Consider the following 18172-nt stretch of genomic DNA (forward strand, 5'->3'; position numbering starts at 1 on the left):
GACTTCTTATTGTCAGCAGTAATTCATTCATTAAGGTGGAGCTTTCCTGATCTAAACATCTCCTGTTAACCAGCCCCCAACCAAAATGTTGGCTTTGGGGTTAGGTTTCCAAAACATGTTTTTGGGGGCATCCACACATACCTTTGCAGACGTTCTTTTCCTATTGATCCTCCTTCTTCCCTACTTCTCCTTCCTCCTTCTTCTTCAAAACATTGGCTGACTTGGGAATTATATCCTTATTCTAAGCTTTCTAGTCTTGACAGGGAAGAATTATGCTTGAAAGTGACAAAATGTCATCAATTATTAAATACAGGTGCTGTGGAGGACACAGCCTGAAGTGTGTGTTAGTCTTCCTCTTGACTAGAATAAAGCTGCTGAATTATGAGCTTTAACTATCAGGCCACAGAGAATGCAGTCAAGGATGAGTACACTTGCTAATTACTGGTCAAGCTCAGCAGGAAGATCCAGTTGCTTCCAGCAATGCAGACAAAATAAAACCTTTTCCTTAGAATGGAAGCATCCCATTATAGCTTCAGAATTAGTAGATGAATTTAAGAGCTTTTAATTTTAAATTGCTATGATTCCTAGTTCCAGTGACAACGTATGATATGGTATAGTTCAGGAATGGGCACATTTTTCTATAAAGAACTTGGTAACATTTTCGTGTTTGTCAGTCATATGGTTTGTTGCAACTTCCCAATTCTACCATTATAGCATGAAAGAAACCATAGGTAATACACAAACATAAGAGTGGCTGTGTTCCAATAAATCCTTATTTATAGAACTGGGCAGCACATTAGATTTGACCAGTGGACCATAGTCTGCTGGCTTCTGATATTCATCATGTGGCAAGATACTTAACCAAAATACTAATTTATATTTTTCTCCTTATATAGAGAAAAAAATTTCTTCATTCCCTTTGTATAAACAGGTTCTTCCATGCTGTCTTGCCTTGCACATTTTGGTAGGGGAAAAATGAAATCAACTTTTATTTTTATTTATTCTGAAATGTAAAGCAGAGGTTGTAAGCTCAAAATTGGAAGCCCAAATATGACCAAAGATATGTTTTGCCTGATCTAAGTAATGTTTGAATATATTCAAATTAGTAACCAACATTTAAGGATCAGGAGGTTTCATATAAAAATAAAAACAACTGAGTGCAATTTCCAGCTTTGCTCCTGATTCCAGCTTCCTGCTGATGTATGCTGTGAGAGGCAGCAAGTAATTTCTCAGGTAGTTAAGTATCCACCACCCATACAGGAGACTCTGATTGAGTTTGTGGATTATTGCCCTCCCATGTCACCCCATTTGAGGAGACGCCCAGTGAATGGGAGATCTCTGTCTGTCTCTCAGCTTTTCAAATAAATAAATATTAAAATTACAGATATCTTACTTTTCAAGAAAAGTGAGCATATATGACAGAACAAGGTCTTCATCTCTTATGACATCAACTGACTGGAGCAGAAAGCAGTTGCCCACTTTGGACAGTTTGTCTCTGTCTCCATTGATCCTATTGTCTTCTGAAATGAGTTATGGTGTGGCCATTTATAAATTTTTTTTATGGCAAAGGAATATTTATTTATCCTAGTGTCATAGCAGCATCCCTACTTAGAGGTTTAAACCCCTGGTCTTCTTATTTGCTGTCCTTGGCCAAGACTATTGTAGGAATGATGCTAGATATTCTAGAAGAGGATGAAAGAAGAAAAGGAGTGTAAAAAGAAAAGAGAAAAGTGAGAATTTTTTAGACTTCCAAGTGTTAAGATGATTGTGGGACCCAGTTGACTAGGGCGTCCATCATGCTGTGGGTTCTAACAGTTTAAAAACATGTTACAAATCCTTTGACACTCTTGACTTGAAACCGTGCCAGTCTTTACGACTGCCTCAAGGAGAAAAATGTTCTGGAGGTGACTTTGGGGGTAAGAACTCATGCTACATTGGCTAGGTTTAGATAGGATGCTCTTTCTGGGAGCCTTTATCAACCATTTTAACAAGTCTGACTAATGTGAAGTGACCATGTGGAGAGACCATAGAGAGAGAGCACAATGAGAAAGCGAGATGCCTGGGGAGCCCAAGGTGTTCCAGCTCCCTAATTCTTGAACATCCCCAACCCAGGTTCTAGATATAAAAGAAGCCTTCACGATGACACCAAACTCCATCACCATCTGACTGGAACTTCATGAAAGGCTCTGAGCAGGAACTCCCCAGCTGAGCCCAGTCACTCTAGCTGAACCCTGCCACTGTCCTGGGGCAGTGTTTTTATGCAATTACAGTTTTCCAGAATAGTGGCTACAGATAACTCCAGAGGGTACAAGGTGTCTTCCTTGCATTAACAGAAAATCTTACAAACAGAAAGCATCTAGAGTTCAAGACTACTGTGGCCTGGCTCAAAGATCCACATAGTGACTAGAGGCTGGGGAGCTAAACACTAGTTAGCTCATTTTCCAAATACAACACAATTCTGAGCCAAACTTTGGGGGGAATATCAGAAGGGAAAAAAGGAAAAGAAGATTCTCTTTTTTTGATAATTATAAAATTTTATTAATTTTTATTGGAGATTTAAAACATTATTTTGTTCTTAAATTTCAGTTGGTTTTTAATAGATTCTATATAATTTGTAGATATAATAATTTCAATGATAGTCCCTAGATTCTAACTTTTGATCTTCAATTTTCTTGTCAGTCTAGAGTTTTGGAGTCAGGATTAAGTAGATTTAAAGGCATTTTAAAAAGCAGTATTTAGTGAGCATTCTAAGTTGGGTACTGTGATTCAAAGCAGTATAAAAAAGGAAGCCCAGCAGCCAATGTTGTGGCGTAGCAGGTAAGGCTGTCGCCTATAGTGCTGGCATCTCATATGGGCTCCAGTTCGAGTCCCAGCTGCTCCACTTCTGATCTAGCTCTCTGCTATGGCCTGGGAAAGCTGTGACCATCTAGGGAGTGAACCAGCGGATGGAAGACCTCTCTCTCTCTCTCTCTCTCTCTCTCTATTTCTCTCTCTCTCTCTGCCTCTGCCTCTCTGTAACTCTTTCAAATAAATAATTAAATCTTTAAAAAAATAGGAAGCCCCTAATTTCCCAGTGTTTGAAACAATACCTCTCTCCCCACCACAATAAGCCAATACAAGTTTGTTAATATGACAGATGCTATGGAGCCAAAATATTGTGAAATTGGTAACCCCATGGTACTTAACAGTTTTAACAAATTCAGTGAATAGAATATAATTGAAGAAAAATATTTTCGTGGCAAGAGGTCCTGTAGATAGTAGAATAAGATTTAGATTCTGTCCTTTTCCTTTTGCTCATATCCTCAATGGCATTTAAGCTGAATTTGGTGGTGGGGCAAACACCACAGTTATCTACTTCATATACAATGCCATTTTTCTTTTCAAAACTTGTTTGACAGTTAATTTGACTAAGAAGTTTATGTACTATTCTGACTGACCTGATTGTTTTGGTAAAGGCTATTTTAAAGGCAACATTTCACTGATGTATGTTGTCTAAATTTCATGAAGAAGAAAATATAAACTGAGGTGAAAATCCAGATCTCTTGTTCGGTTTGATTGTATTGGAAGTTCTTAAAAATAAAAAGAGAAAATATAGATTGATTACTCAATTATAATATTTGAGTATAGTTTCTTTAGTAAACAAATTGAAAGGTTAATTTGAACATAAACATTGACTTGTTATGGATGTTTCTGAGAATTATGGTTAGTTACCCACACCTGTACCTATATGTGTGAATGCGTAAGAGTGTGGGAGTGTATGAATGTGTGTGGGAGCCAGTGTTGTGGCAGAGTAAGTTGTGCTGCCTCCTGCAGCACCAACATCCCATATGGGTGCTGATTCAAGTCCACTACTGATCCAGTTCCCTGCTGGTGTGCCTGGGAAAGCAGCAGAGGATGGTCCAAATCCTTGGGCCCCTGCACCCATGTGGGAGACTCAGATGAAAGTCTGGCTCTGAGCTTTGGCCTGGCCCAACCCTGCTTCTGGCTCTTGGCTTCTGCCTGGCCCAACCCTGGCCGTTGTGGTAATTTGGGGAGTGAACAGTGAATGGAAGATGATTCATTCTCTCTCTCTCTCTCTCTCTCTCTCTCTCTCCCTCTAACTTTGCCTTTCCATTAAAAAAAAAAAGAGTATAAGTGTGTGCATGTGATAGACTGTTAAAATGTGTGTGAGTGTGAATGTCTAAGTGTGTGTGTGTGTGTGTGTAAATATGTCTTCTTTTGTGTTATAATCCAGAACTTCCAATACATTTGGGAAGTTCTCAGCAAGCTTTGGGAATGTCTCCTTCCCACATTGCGTATTTGCATTTTAAACAAATAAGTGCAACAGAGAGTGATTTTTCTAAAGCTCCCCCATCTTGCTTAGGCTTCCAAATACAATTTCTTGCAGTCACAACAATTTGGGTATGGAAATGAGTTTGAGATTATTTTAGAAAATAAAGGTGAATGTTCAGAGTTTCTCTGAAAGCAAAGAGTTGTAAAAAGCAATCAAGACAGGAATCTTCTGGGAGATCTTAAAAATGAGAGAAGAGGGCTATGATGAGACCCCAGAAAGCTTTCCTGCAAATGAAAAACAGCTAAATTAGGTATTTATAAGCAAATAACTGAAGAATTGAAGAGAAACGAGGAGAGGACTATTTTTGGTTGAGGCCAAGTAAGAAGGATAGTGTGAAGTTTGATGGTAGCAGGCTGGGAAGGCAGTGACATTCTTAGCTCCATTTCTAAACTTTCATGTTGAGGAGAGTAAAAAGAGGAGCCTGGGAAAGATGTGTAAGTCCTTGGCATATTCATCAAAAGTCTCCACAAACCTAGATGGTTGGAGTCGCTTTTGGCCTCATAATTCCCCATGAGCTCAGCTTGATTGGCTCTGGGAAAAAAACAAGTGGTATAGGATTTGTTCAAGATTAATTCTCCTCAAATTCATGGCCTTCTATTAAGCAGTCAAAATGTGTCTGCAGAGACTGCCATTTACAAAAATGCAGACAAAAAATGTGCAGCTGAAACTAAGACATAGTCTTCTGTGAATTTCAGCAGAATTACCCTGATAGTTTCACATATTAAGATGATAAAGTGGCTTAAGCAGAAGGACAAAACCAAGTGTACAAAGAGCACAAGAGAAATTGGAATTGAGAGGCATGTCTGTAGTCTCTTAAAAAGGCATTGTCATTTCATCTGCGATAATGAGACCTGGGCCATCTGAACCTGAGTTACCAGAGGCTCCTCTGGAATGCTTCTGATTACAGAGAATAGCCAAAATTCTGAGCTCAGAAGGGATGAAGGCATCTGAACCCCACACCCACCTATGGCAAGAAAAGAGTACTCTTGTTTCTCATAACTTCCTTCTTGTCACAGTATGTAGAGAAAATTACCTCAGAATCATGCCCTGGGCCTCCTAAGGGCCATAAATTCAGGAAAGGAGAGGATTCCGGAAGGCAATAAATTCTTTCTCCATTAATTCGCATCCCTTAAGACAGCCCACAATGAAATGGTTGTTAGCAGCAAGATGAGTGGTTCCAGAAAGCAGTGTGGGTATAAAAAAAGAGTTCCCTATTTGGTTTAAGTCAACTATAAGTGTCTGAGAAAGAGTTGTCAGGAAAAAGTACAAATAGGAATATCACCAAAAAAAAAAAAAAAAAAAAAAGGAAGAAAGAAGCTTGAGGATTACATTAGATAGTCATATAAAAAGTAACCTCAAAGGAGTCATCAAATGTAACCAGGATAAAACCAGAAGTGTGTTATTCCTAGCCTTCAATTAAAGTAGCAGCATTTATAATTACCATACAGTAAAGCGACCCAATTTCCATAAATAATCTGAATTTTGCCTTTAAAAGCAATGATGTCAGAAAGAAATGAATTCTTCTGAACAAATCAATGAAGATTTCTTGCACCATTTCTATAGCAACTAGAAGCAAGTTAAAAGGCTTGGTGGCAGAAGAGCCTAAAAAAGAAAAAGTAAGCAATCTTAGGTTGTTTATCAAGATCAGTAAAAATAATAAAAACTGTTAGTTTCATTGAACCTCCTAATTGAGACTTTTTAAAGTTCTTCACAATTTTATCAACATCATTTAAGGAATAATTTCTCAGGCTTACCCCTTTAAACATCTCAGAAAGCTCAAGGATAATACTGGGATCCTCAAGTTATTTGCAAAATTTCAAAATCCCTTAACACAAATGTAACCCTAAGGATTCTGAACCTACATAATTCAATATGTATGTGGAAGCACATTCACACAAAAGTACAGTCCTAAACAGTAGTTTTTTTAAAAAAGAATTTGTTCTCTTATCTGAGACACCTAAGCAGCATTATTTCATAATCTAATCAAATTTCTTGCGCCTCCTTTTTCTCTTCTCTTTTCTTCTACCTCTTCCCACCTCAGAACCTCTCACTCACAACAATCTCCTAAAATTCTACCCCCCAGGTCTGCTTTGGCAACTTTTTGCCTTTTGCTCTCACTATCTCCTCCTCTGCCTTCTCTTCCATCCCCTCCTCTTTCTCTTCCTCCTATTCCTCATTTTCTTCCTCCTTCTAATGATTAGGGAATTTGTTCATTTTTTTTTCCTAATTTTATTTGTTTATTTGAATGGCAAAAAGAGAGATTGAGAAGAAGACAGGTATGTCCTATCTGCTAGTTCACTTCCTAAGTGCCTGAAACCACCAGGGTTGATCCAGGCTGAAGCCGGGAACCAGGAGTTCATGTAAGTGGCAAGGACCCCACTACTTAAGCCATCATGCACTTCCTCCAAGAGTGTCCATTATCTGTAAACTGGACACAGGCACTCTGGCTGTTTTCATTCATAACTTTGTCTTGCCTCATCTATTTTTCATATAGTTCTCTCTAATTTTTCTGCCTTTTCTTGCCTCTTTCTGCTTCTCAATTCTTGCCTTGCTTGGCTCTCCATTGTCCTCTTTCTGCCTTATCCAAATACAGGAAGGAGAACTTTGCTCAGCACTGTAAATCAGACAAACAGGGACAGCAGTGACATCATTTCCTTTATGGAGTGGAACTGTATCCATTTGAGCATTTTAATAGTAACAGAACCTTGTCTTTAAGTTAATTTTATTTGCTAAACCAGGGGCAGGTTCTTAAGCCCTTCCCAGTTGAATTTCTCCTTAACCATTCCTCCCTTTAAGTGCCCTATGGTATCTTCAGGGAATCTCTAAGGTGCCATCACATATGCGGGAACTTCCAAAAGTGTGCAGAAAAATTTAGTTAATAGATGTTTATTTTAGTGTCCCCAATATTTAAATACATGCGCATTATTTTATAATCAGCATTTTCTGTGAACTCTTTGAGGATCTCTTATATAGTTTAAAAATATTGTATGGTGATTATTTTCATGGCACTGGTTTGACCCTCTTGGATTAAGTAACTTTTTAAAAAAAGATTTATTTATTTTATTTTATTTGAAAGTCAGCGTTACACAGAGAAGGAGAGGTGGGGGTGGGGGTGGGTTTCCATCCGCTGGTTCACTCCCCAGATGTCCACAATGGCTGGAGCTGTGCCAGTCCGAAGACAGGAGCCAGGAGCTTCCTCTAGGTCTCCCACATGGGTGTAGGGGCCCAAACATTTGGGTCAACTTCTACTGCTTTCCCAGGCCATAGCAGAGAGCTGGATCGGAAGTAGAGCAGCCGGGACAGCCAGGACTAGAACTGGCGCCCATATGGGATGCCGGCACTGCAGGTGGCGGCTTTACCTGCTATGCCACAGCACTGGCCCCATGATTAAGTAATTTTATAGGCATATGTGCCATGTTTTCCCAACCAAACTGCATATATTTTGGAAACAAGAGATAAGGATAAGATGTCTTCTATACCTTGTTACATCATACTAGGCAAGTCAGCTGGCACTTTATAAACAGCTTTTTCCAGCAAATCTTTTGTTCCTAGAAGCATTTCATGAAGTGCATGCCAAGGGGTAGTAATTTTACAGAATATTCTGCAGCAAAGGTACTCTGTGTAGATTATTGAAATAAGCTAAAAATATTTGTTTTGATTCTTCAAAAATTTGTGGAAGTGCATCTTATGAAAAAACTATGCATGGATTTCAGAAAGTTTTTGTGCCAAAATAAGCTTATCTTTTAATTCTATTTTCCCATGAACTTTTTGAGGTCCCTTCATATACTTCTTGAAGATTCATAATGGCCTTTAGGCTATTTTTAACTTGTTTCACACAGCATATCTCAAATTTATGTGGTGTGGTAGTCCATTTGTGCTGCTATAACAAAATACCTGAGATTAGATAATTTATAGGAACAGCACTTTATTCTTTATAGTTTTGGAGATTGGGGAGTCCAAGATCAAGGTGTCAGCCAATTAGTTGTTTGCTAAGAGCTGCTTTCTGCTTACAGGATTGGACTTGATGTTGTGTCCTCACATGGTGGAAGGAGAGAAGGTTGTGTCCTCAGGCAGCAGAAGGCAGAAGGACAAAAGGCCTAACTGGTTCCTTCCAACCTTTTTATAAAAGTATTAATCTCATTCACCAGGGTAGAGCCCTCAGGATTTCATCACCTCCAAAAGGCTGTTGACATCTTACACGATCACCTTGTGGTCTAAGTTCCAATACAGAAATTTCGGAGAGGCACATACATTCTGACTATGGATACTCCTTGTCTTACAATGGGTTACATCCCAATAAACCCTTACTAAGTTGAAAATATCCTAAGTCAAAAATGCATTTAATGTACTTAACTTAGCTGACATTCTAGCTTAGCAACTTAGGACACTATGAAGTGTTGGTTATTGAATCTCATGGTCATGGGGTTTTTGAAAGATGTAGCGTGCTGTTATTGCCCAGCCTCACAAAAAAAGTAGGTACAGCATATCACCAGCCAAGGAAGAGATCAAAATTCAAAATTCGAAGTACAGACATTGTAAATTGGGGGCTGTCTGCATCACACTTGATTACAAACCACCTCCTATCAAAACATCTTTCAACATCCCATAAAATACATGTGGGTTTTCTTTGGTAGATTCTTACCTAGGATCATATAATTTAGTCCTAAAAGGAGTATAAAGTAAAATCCCTTTCTTGTGACTTTTCTATTTCCTACTGTTATATTTCTTCTTTAACAAAAATTAATGCTGTAATCAGGAATGAAGAGGAACAATAGAAGTACATGAGTGAAACATGCAGCTCTGAACTGTTCCTGCTATACCATCTGCAGAGCATTTCATGTTGGCAGCCTTGGTTTGGTCCATTTCCCCCCGTGTGCAGGTCAGGCTTGAAGTGATACATGCTTTTTGTTTTCTCTGGACGCCAATCAGAGAAAGTTTCTCTCAACATCTGGTACTGCTTAAAAGCTAAAAAAAAAAAAAAAAAAGAAGAAGAAGAAGAAGAAGAAAACAGTTCACGAAAAAGCTATTAGTAAGTGGGGAGTGAGGCTTGGTGTTTTCACAAAGGAAGGAATACTTACAGATAATATTTTAAAAAAAAACTAGAAATTTGAGTGCAGTGTTTATTTCTTCCAATTGACAGTCTGTTGTCTGTGGTGAGTATAAAATGATCTACAACAAAACACTGTGCCTTTTTTATTTAAAGTGAAAGCTCTCAGACACTCAGAGGCAGAGGACAGTCCAGAGGGAAGATCCATGAACACCACATTGAATTATGTTGAATAAGTCATGGCAGCTACTGGGAGGACATTTCCTAAGACCAGTAATCACTTGGTCAAAATTGGCCCCACAAACTAGGGAGAATGTTGAGGAACAGACACACAGCCTCCATCACAGCCAGTGTCCTGCCTTATTTCTGGGGGAACTGCTGAGAAACTACTGAGCACGCTCAAGGAGAGGCCTTTGTTTTCATCGAGGCCTTGAAAGATCACCAATAAAATTTAAGAAAACACAACATCAAAAAATACAGGAGAGAGATTATTCAGTCATTCAGGTAACATACCTTTCAGGGGACAAGTAGAAAGATTAAAAATAGTATGGTCTCTACCCATAGGAGTTTAGATACCAAGAAGGGATGAAGATATTTGCATGGATAACTGTAACACTAGACAAGATTTGATATATGCTAATGGAGTTACAAATGGCTAGACATGTTCAGCAGAGGGTCCTGATTTTTTTTTTTACAATGTATTTTCTGAGAACTATGTGCAAGGCACTTTTTGAGAAAGGTTAATAATATCTGTAATATCTCTAATGTTCATTGATCCTGTTGATACCTAGCAATCCACCTTTTAAAACAGGATTTTGAAAACTAGTGCCTGTAATGTATATTGGGCCTACTGACTAGTTAAAATTAAGTTTTATTGGGGCACAAGGATGTCCATTTATTTATTGTCTAAAGTTGTTTGTAAGCTACAATAGTAGGGTTGAGTAGGTGCAATGGAGATGATGTAGTTGGCAAAACCTAATCTAAAATTTTTAACATCTGATGAGTTAGAGACAAAATTTTCTGACCCTTTATACTAGAAGACAGTCAGAAATAACAGTCATGTGATACTGAAGCTCTCCCTTACACTATTTATTTACTAAACAATCCCCATCATAGACACAGGACAATTGTTTGCATTTCAATGTGATATTAAGAAGGACACCTATAATTACAGACTCTTAGAGCTTGAAATCTTTAGGATACCAACATTTCCTTAATACCAAGATAATTGATACATTAGAATCTAAATCTTCTGCTTTTATTTTTTTCACCATTGTATCTCTGGTGCCTGGCGCTACATAGATATTTTCAGGATGAAGACATATTGAGACCAGAGGGATCTGTAAACACGTCCAAAGTCACAAAAGGAACACAAGCGCCCAAACTAGAACTCAGAGCCCCTTCTTTCCTAAAGTTTCAACCTAGGCTATTGCAAAAGCCTCTTGTCTCCCAGACTAAATGCTTGCTGTGAGAATCCATTGCTATCAGGATTTCTCTGGAATGCTGCTCAGACCTCTTTAGTACTTTATTAATGCTGAGTTGCTACCTATATTTCAGGTTTTAGCACAATTGTTCCTCCTCTATGAAGACCTCTTATTGCTCTCACTGCCCCTGCTTCCAGAATGGAACATACCCTCCTATGTGCCCCCATAATTGCTATCTATTTGTTATAGAGAAAATGTATGTTATAGTAGAAAACTGTGCTTTTTTAGGGCACTCTCTTCTAAGTGATCTGATTGTAGCCTTCTATTACCTTTGAGCTATTTTACAACTCTTTAACTTGTAGATAACTGAGAGTAATGCAAAACAATTATTGTCCATAAATATGTGAACAATTCTGTTAGGTGAAGGTTTAATTGACTCCCCTCTCCACTGTTGAGAAGTCTGTGTTTTTCTAAATTTGGCACATTCATTATAAACTACAGATCTACAAAGGGATTCTATGTATCTATTCTTTTACTTCTAATCAGTTTATTATTTTTTAAAGATTTATTTATTTATTTGAAAGGCAGAGTTACACAGAGAGAGAGAGAGAGAGAGAGAGATCTTCCAACCACTGATTCACTCCCAAAATGGCCACAATAGCCAGAGCTGGGCCTATCCGAAGCCAGGAGCTGGGAGCTTCTTCCAGGTCTCCCACATGGGTGCAGGGGTGGAAGCACTTGGGCCATCTTCTACTGCTTTCCCAGGCCATAAGCAGGGAGCTGTATTGGAAATGGAGCAATGGGGACTCAAACTGGAGCCCATATGGGATGCTGGCACTGTAGGCAGAAACTTAACCTACTATACCACAGCGCTGGCCTCAATCTTCAGACTTTTAGATGTAGCTACCGCAAGGTTGCTGTTGTAAGCTACCTAGTAACTGAGAGAAGATATCACTTACTCATTAATTATGACAAAATGGGAAGATAGAAGAGTGTTCTGGTGAGGCAGAAGCCTCTGTGGATTAATGGAATGTCTGCTCCTTCAGTGAATACCCTGAGGTGTGTGCTGGGTGTGGCTAGGGAGCTCTAGTCAGTGCTCCAGGGTGAGAGGGGTGTCCACAGTGACTCCCAAATTGGGTGTGGTAAATCTCTCTCTCTCTCTCTTTTTTTTTTTTTTTAACAGATGGGAGGTTTATTCAGCTCTGTTGGCACAGTCTCATGCTCACCTTTTCTCCTCCAAGGAGACTAATGCCTGGGTGCTAGCCCCAGTGGGTTCAATATTAACCCACCTTGCCAAAGAACCGCACAAAGGATCCGTGCAGTCCACAGTGTGAGCACGGATCCTGCAGCAATGACCCTCACTGGGAATCAGGGACCCTGAAGCATGTGGAGGCCCACAGTGACTGCCCAAAGACCCAGCCACACCCTGGACCCTCACACACAGTACTTTGACAGTCCCAGCACACAAGGCTCCCACAGTCATGAGCACCCAGCCTGCTGTCAAATCTCCCAACCAGATTCAGGCGTCTTCTCTTGGCTGGTTGCTGGGCACACAGCATGGGCTGGTGCAGCTGTTATATATGTCCAAAATGGCAGCTGCCCACTCTGCTAGTTACAGGACACTGGTACTGGATGGTCAGGGAAAGAGAAACACGCCACCCTTTTTCCCCTCTAAGTTGGCAGGTATACTGTTCTCCACATGGCTCTAAGCTGAACTCATGCCAGACTCTTCTCACAGAATTATCACCAGTGGCTTGGGATGTTGCAGTCTGGTCTCACCTAACACTCCAAAGCTGGTGCTAAGGCTCTCGGCTCCTGGGGTCTTGAGTTGTGTATACCCTCCATGTACATCTACAGTGTCCCTCTAATTTGTGTGGAGTTTCCTCTACTCTTTTCTCCCTAACTCTTCCTGGAGATTGCACTCTTTCCACGTGTTGTTTTTTTTTTTTTTTAATCTTCTCCTAAAGCGATAAGCTCCCTCCTTATTCTACTATCTTCTCTAATCAGTTTAACATCTGCTTGGTTCCTTCATTAGTTAATGACTTAAATGCAGTCTTCAACATATTTTCATTTTATATCTGTATGAGACTCATGATTTGGCACTTCTTTGTTTGGAAAAATATTTACTTTAAAATACTTCTTCAATGTTTATTATATGACTATATGCTAAGCATAGTGCTAGGAGCTGAGCATATAAGGGTGTTCAAGATAGTCATGGTGTCTGCTTTCAGTTTACATCTAGTGGGGGAGATTTTTAAAAAAATAATGGATATTAATAATATTAAGGACCATAAAGGAAGATTACTGTGAATTTTAAAAGAAAAATCACAGAGAAATTGGTTTGGAGTGGTGGAGAGTGGTGAGAATGTTAAAGAAGTGCTCCTGAGAAAATGGAATCAGGGGGCCAGTGCCGCGGCTCACTAGGCTAATCCTCTGCCTGCGGCTCCGGCACCCCAGGTTTTAGTCCAGGTTGCTCCTCTTCCAGTCCAGCTCTCTGCTGTGGCCTGGGAAGGCAGTGGAGGATGGCCCAAGTGCTTGGGCCCTGCACCTGCATGGGAGACGAGGAGAGGCACCTGGCTCCTGGCTTCGGATCGCCGCAGCACAGCAGCCATTTGGGGGGTGAACCAGCGGAAGGAAGACCTTTCTCTCTCTCTCTCTCTCTCTCTCTCTCACTGTCTAACTCTGCCTGTCAAAAAAAAAAAAATGGAATCGGGGAGAGCAGATTCTGGGGGCAGTGGTGATGGCTCAAGTATCTCTGCCACCCAGGTGGGAGACCTATATTGAGTTCCTGGCTCCTGGGTCTGATTAACAGCTACATTCATTACATATTGTCTGTTTCTATACCTCTTTCTCTTAAATAAACAAGTGCATATTAAAAATGACATCACAGCTGAGACCGTAAAGACTGGTGTGAGAATTTACCAGGCAATGAGAAGTAGGAAGAACCGCTCAAACAGAAGGAAGATAGAGAGGCAAAGTCCCTGTAGTAGGATAGGGATTGATTATAGCACAGAAGAGATAGAATGGTGACAGTGATATCTCTGGATAGCAGATTAGGACCTAGTAGCCCACAGTAAGTATTTTGGATTTTAAATTCAAAAGATAGGTACTAAACGGTTTTACAAAGATCCCTTTTTCTAGAAAGATAAAGGACAAAATTAATGGTCAGAATGGAAGTCACTAAGACTCTAGTATCCCAAAAGTGATGACAGTGATCATGTATTTATTAACTCTGCATCCACCTAGTTTCTTGCATAAATAGAAGTAAAGTAATAAATGATCATTGAATACCAATCAGAGCTCTAATAAGAATACCTAAAATTTATTGAGTGCTTACTCTGATTCTGAATCTGTTCCAAGACCTTTTCATAAATTACATAATTTAAAACTCAAACCATTCCATGAGATAGCTTTGATAGCTATTTTCATTTTACAGATGAGATAATAGAGGCTAAAGAAGGTAAAACAACATGCCTGATATTATGCCATCAGTAATTGGGATAAAGTCAGTTTTATCTAACTGTAGAAACTGAGCTCTTTTATTTATTTATTTATTTTGACAGGCAGAGTGGATAGTGAGAGAGAGAAACTGAGCTTTTAATAGAATCTCTAGGGGGTCAGCGCTGTGGAGTAGGGGTGGGGGTAAAGCCACCAACTACAGTGCTGACATCTCATATGGGCACAGGTTTGAGTCCTGGTTGCTTCACTACCAATCCAGCTATCTTCTATGGCCTGGGAAACCAATGAAGACAGCCCAAGTCCTTGGACTCCTGCATCCACATGGGAGACCCAGAGGAGGCTCCTGGCTCCTGGCTTCAGATTGGCACAGCTCCAGCCATTGTGGCCATCTGGGGAGTGAACCAGTGGATGGAAGACCTTTCTTTCTCTCTCTCTCTCTCTTTCTCTCTCTGCCTCAGCCTCTCTGGGACTTTGCCTTTCAAATAAAAATAAATCTTAAAAAAAAAAAAACCTCTTAATACTTCCCATTCAAGTGTTTTAATTGCATCTTTACCAAAGCAGATGCTGGTTCATTATATCCATCTCCTTTTTTTCCCTCCAGGAGACTTATATTTTTATATATCCTTTCCCAGACTACAGTCAAGCTCTAAGTTAACATTTTGGAATCATGGCTTCTTTAAACATTGCCATTTATACTTCCTCTTATCCCTTCAAAGAGAATTGCTATTAGAATTCAGCACAGTCTGTCTTGCATTAGTGATTGATGTCATCTCCAAAGTAATTTTATGGCTAACGACATCACCTATGTTGTCTGACAGCGGGAGTCAAGCCATAAGAAAAATGGACTTATTTATTGTAACTCTAATTGAAACACAGATAATAGAATAAATATTTGCCAAATGTAAAGGAGTCAGACTCTCAATAGAGAAAGGACCATTCTGTTTCCAAGTTCTGTGGGGATCTCCAACAATGTAGGAAGGGAAGAAAAAATAAAATCTAATTGAGTATTTGACTTCATTACATGAATACATTTTCTCTGTATTCATTTAATCAGACAATTACAAGTGACAAGATATAATAGTATCAAATTCCCTCCACATGAATAAAAAGCAATTTTGGATTATCTTGCTATATTGACTTCTCATCACAAAGAATTCAGTTTCTCTCACTTGCATTCAGCCAGGGAAAATTGTAATTGCTTTAACTGATTTTGATTGACCAACTGCTTTAACAGGACCATAAATATAGATGTCAGAACAGCCAACACTAAATGTTTATTCCTGCTATCCTTCTCTGGATATTGACAATCTGACCCATGAACCCGCCAGCAGGTAATCTCATAGATCATTTTCTCTACAGGAGATTCTTGCAGTTGGACAGGTTTGTCAATATCTCTCGCAGAGGGTTTTGATCAAGGACTGCTTTGTAATTGTCTGGAAGATACATTAAACACCTCACTTTTCCCAGTGTTCTAAAGACAGAACAGTCACTTCAAGTGTAAATTGCTCACACCAAGATTTTTCTATCTGGCTATTTTAAAAAGTGTGTTTCAGATCCTTGCTGCCTGGAAAATTCACAATCACATAAATATGACTTTCTCATACATTTCTGTGAAGCAATTCCCTTGCTCATCAAATCATAATGTTTAAAAAAATCCCTAGTTGACAAGTCTTTTTAAATTTAAATAATACAACTGCTTGGTGATCTAGCCAACTAACTCTTGCCTTAGACATGTCTTTAGAAATTCATACATTTTGGTTTATACTGCTATGGTCGTAAGTTAATTGGTATCTATTTAGCATGCAAAACAGATTATTGACAAAATCATCTGGATAATGCATACCTGTCCTAGTTCATTTGGTGATGCATCACTGAATACCACAAACTTGGTGATTTATAAAGGAAAAAAAATATTTCTTGTAGTCTTGAAGACTGGGATGTTCAAGTGCATAGCATCAGCATCTGTAAGGGCTTCTTGCTGCATCAGGACATGGTAGAGGGCATGTCTGTGGCCAGACAGAGCACATATATGTCAGCTCAGGTCTCTGTCCTCTTCTTCTTATAAAATCATCAATCCCTTCCTGAGGGTCCCAATGTGGCAACCTTATCTTGTTCTAATTACCCTCCAAGGTCCTCTCTCCAAATGCCATCATCAACATATATAGTCGGGGATTAAATTTCCAACACATGAAATTTGCTGGACACATTCAGTCATAGTGACCCACTTGACTTCTGTTTTTTAAATCGAAAGTGTTTAGGAAAGGTTGGGGAATTTTGATGGGGTGGGGGGATGTGGAGCTTCAAAGGATAGTATAACATAGTTGAAAGGAAATGACAGGAGCTTGGAAAGAAAGGTAAAGAAGAAAAGGTAAGAATATTGATGGCAGGACTGCTTCTTATACAGATGGGGTGTAGCTGAAAGTGAAGGGCATTGTCTTCCTCTTGCCCAGACCCCTCCCTTTTCCTCTCCTCTCCCATACCAAAACCAATTTGTATGGAAAAGTCAGGATTTGACAAAGTATCTGTTCAATTCCTTTTTTTCTCAAGAATTATTTTTTCCAGTATTCCTTTCTGATGTCACTGTTGCCAGAATCTTTTTGTTTCAGGTAGGCAGTAAACAAAACGGAAAATACCTGTTCTGATTTGTTTTCCCTGAGTGCGAGTTAGCAGAAGGGAGAAATAATAGGATGCTTTTAAATGAATAAGAACGTGAAATTTTAATACATGGTTGGGTCTATGATTAGGGGTGGTAGTGAGATGGATGTTATAACCTTTGTTTAAGAAATAAGCCTGTAAATTGTATTCCTAGCCTGACTGAGATACTAATCAAGCTAGGCTAGCTTACTTTTGGTCGTAAGGAAGAAATGGGCCTGTAGTATGATGAGGTAAGCATAGTAGAGGGAGGAATTAGAAGGTCACTTTTAGCTTGGGCTTAACCACCCAGTCTTACTGGGAAGATGCTAAGGTCTCCTATCTGAGAAGAAACCTGTGAATTTACTGCTGAGATGACAGCCATTTTCTCTCAGTTTTTGCGTTTCCCTCATTGGTGCAGGGACCCAAGCACTTGGGCCACCTTCCACTGCTTTCCCAGGCCATAAACAGATAGCTGAATTACAAGAGCAGCTGGGACATGAACCAGTGCTTAGCCTACTATGCCACAGTACCAGACCCTCTATTTTTTTAAAGATTTATTTTATTTATTTGAAATGCAGCATTACAGAGCAAGACACACACACACACACACACGCACACACACACACACCCCCCACAGAGATCTTCCATCTGTTGGTTCATCTCCCAAATGAATGCAATGGCTAGGATTGGACCAGGCTGAAGCCAGGAGCCAGGAGCTTCATCTGAGACTCCCAAGTAGATGCAAGGGCCCAAGGTCTTGGGCCATCCTCTACTGCTGTCCCAGGCACACTAGCAGGGAGCTGGATCAGAAGTGGAGCAGCCAATAGCTGGAACCAGTGCTCATATGGGTTGCCAGCATTTTAGGTGGTGGCTTAACCCATTATGCCACAGTGCTGGACCCTGCAGGGTGTACTTCTTTCTAACAAAGCCTGCTCTATTCATAATTCAGTTAAAACAGAGAGTTAAAATCCCCATGAGAGAAACCCATAGTACAAGGAACAAATGGACACAAAGAGAACCAGAGCTGTAACAGGGGAGGAGATTGGGAGTTGGAGGACTTGTGACTACCATTCTTAACTTACTCTACAGAAATTTAAAATTGCAAATTAAAGAGAAAGGGAGACAAATTCAGTTTCTCTCTCTATTTTATTCTCTTGCTCTAGGAACTGATAAAACAGCTCTTCAACACACAGGTGGAAGTGTGAATCTGAGAACTAATGAATACTGGAAATGTTCCAAAATTCAGTTTGAGAACAAGTTGTTATGAATTAATTT

The sequence above is a fragment of the Oryctolagus cuniculus genome, chromosome 15, assembly GCF_964237555.1.
Source record: "Oryctolagus cuniculus chromosome 15, mOryCun1.1, whole genome shotgun sequence".
In the NCBI taxonomy this organism is placed as follows: domain Eukaryota; kingdom Metazoa; phylum Chordata; class Mammalia; order Lagomorpha; family Leporidae; genus Oryctolagus; species Oryctolagus cuniculus.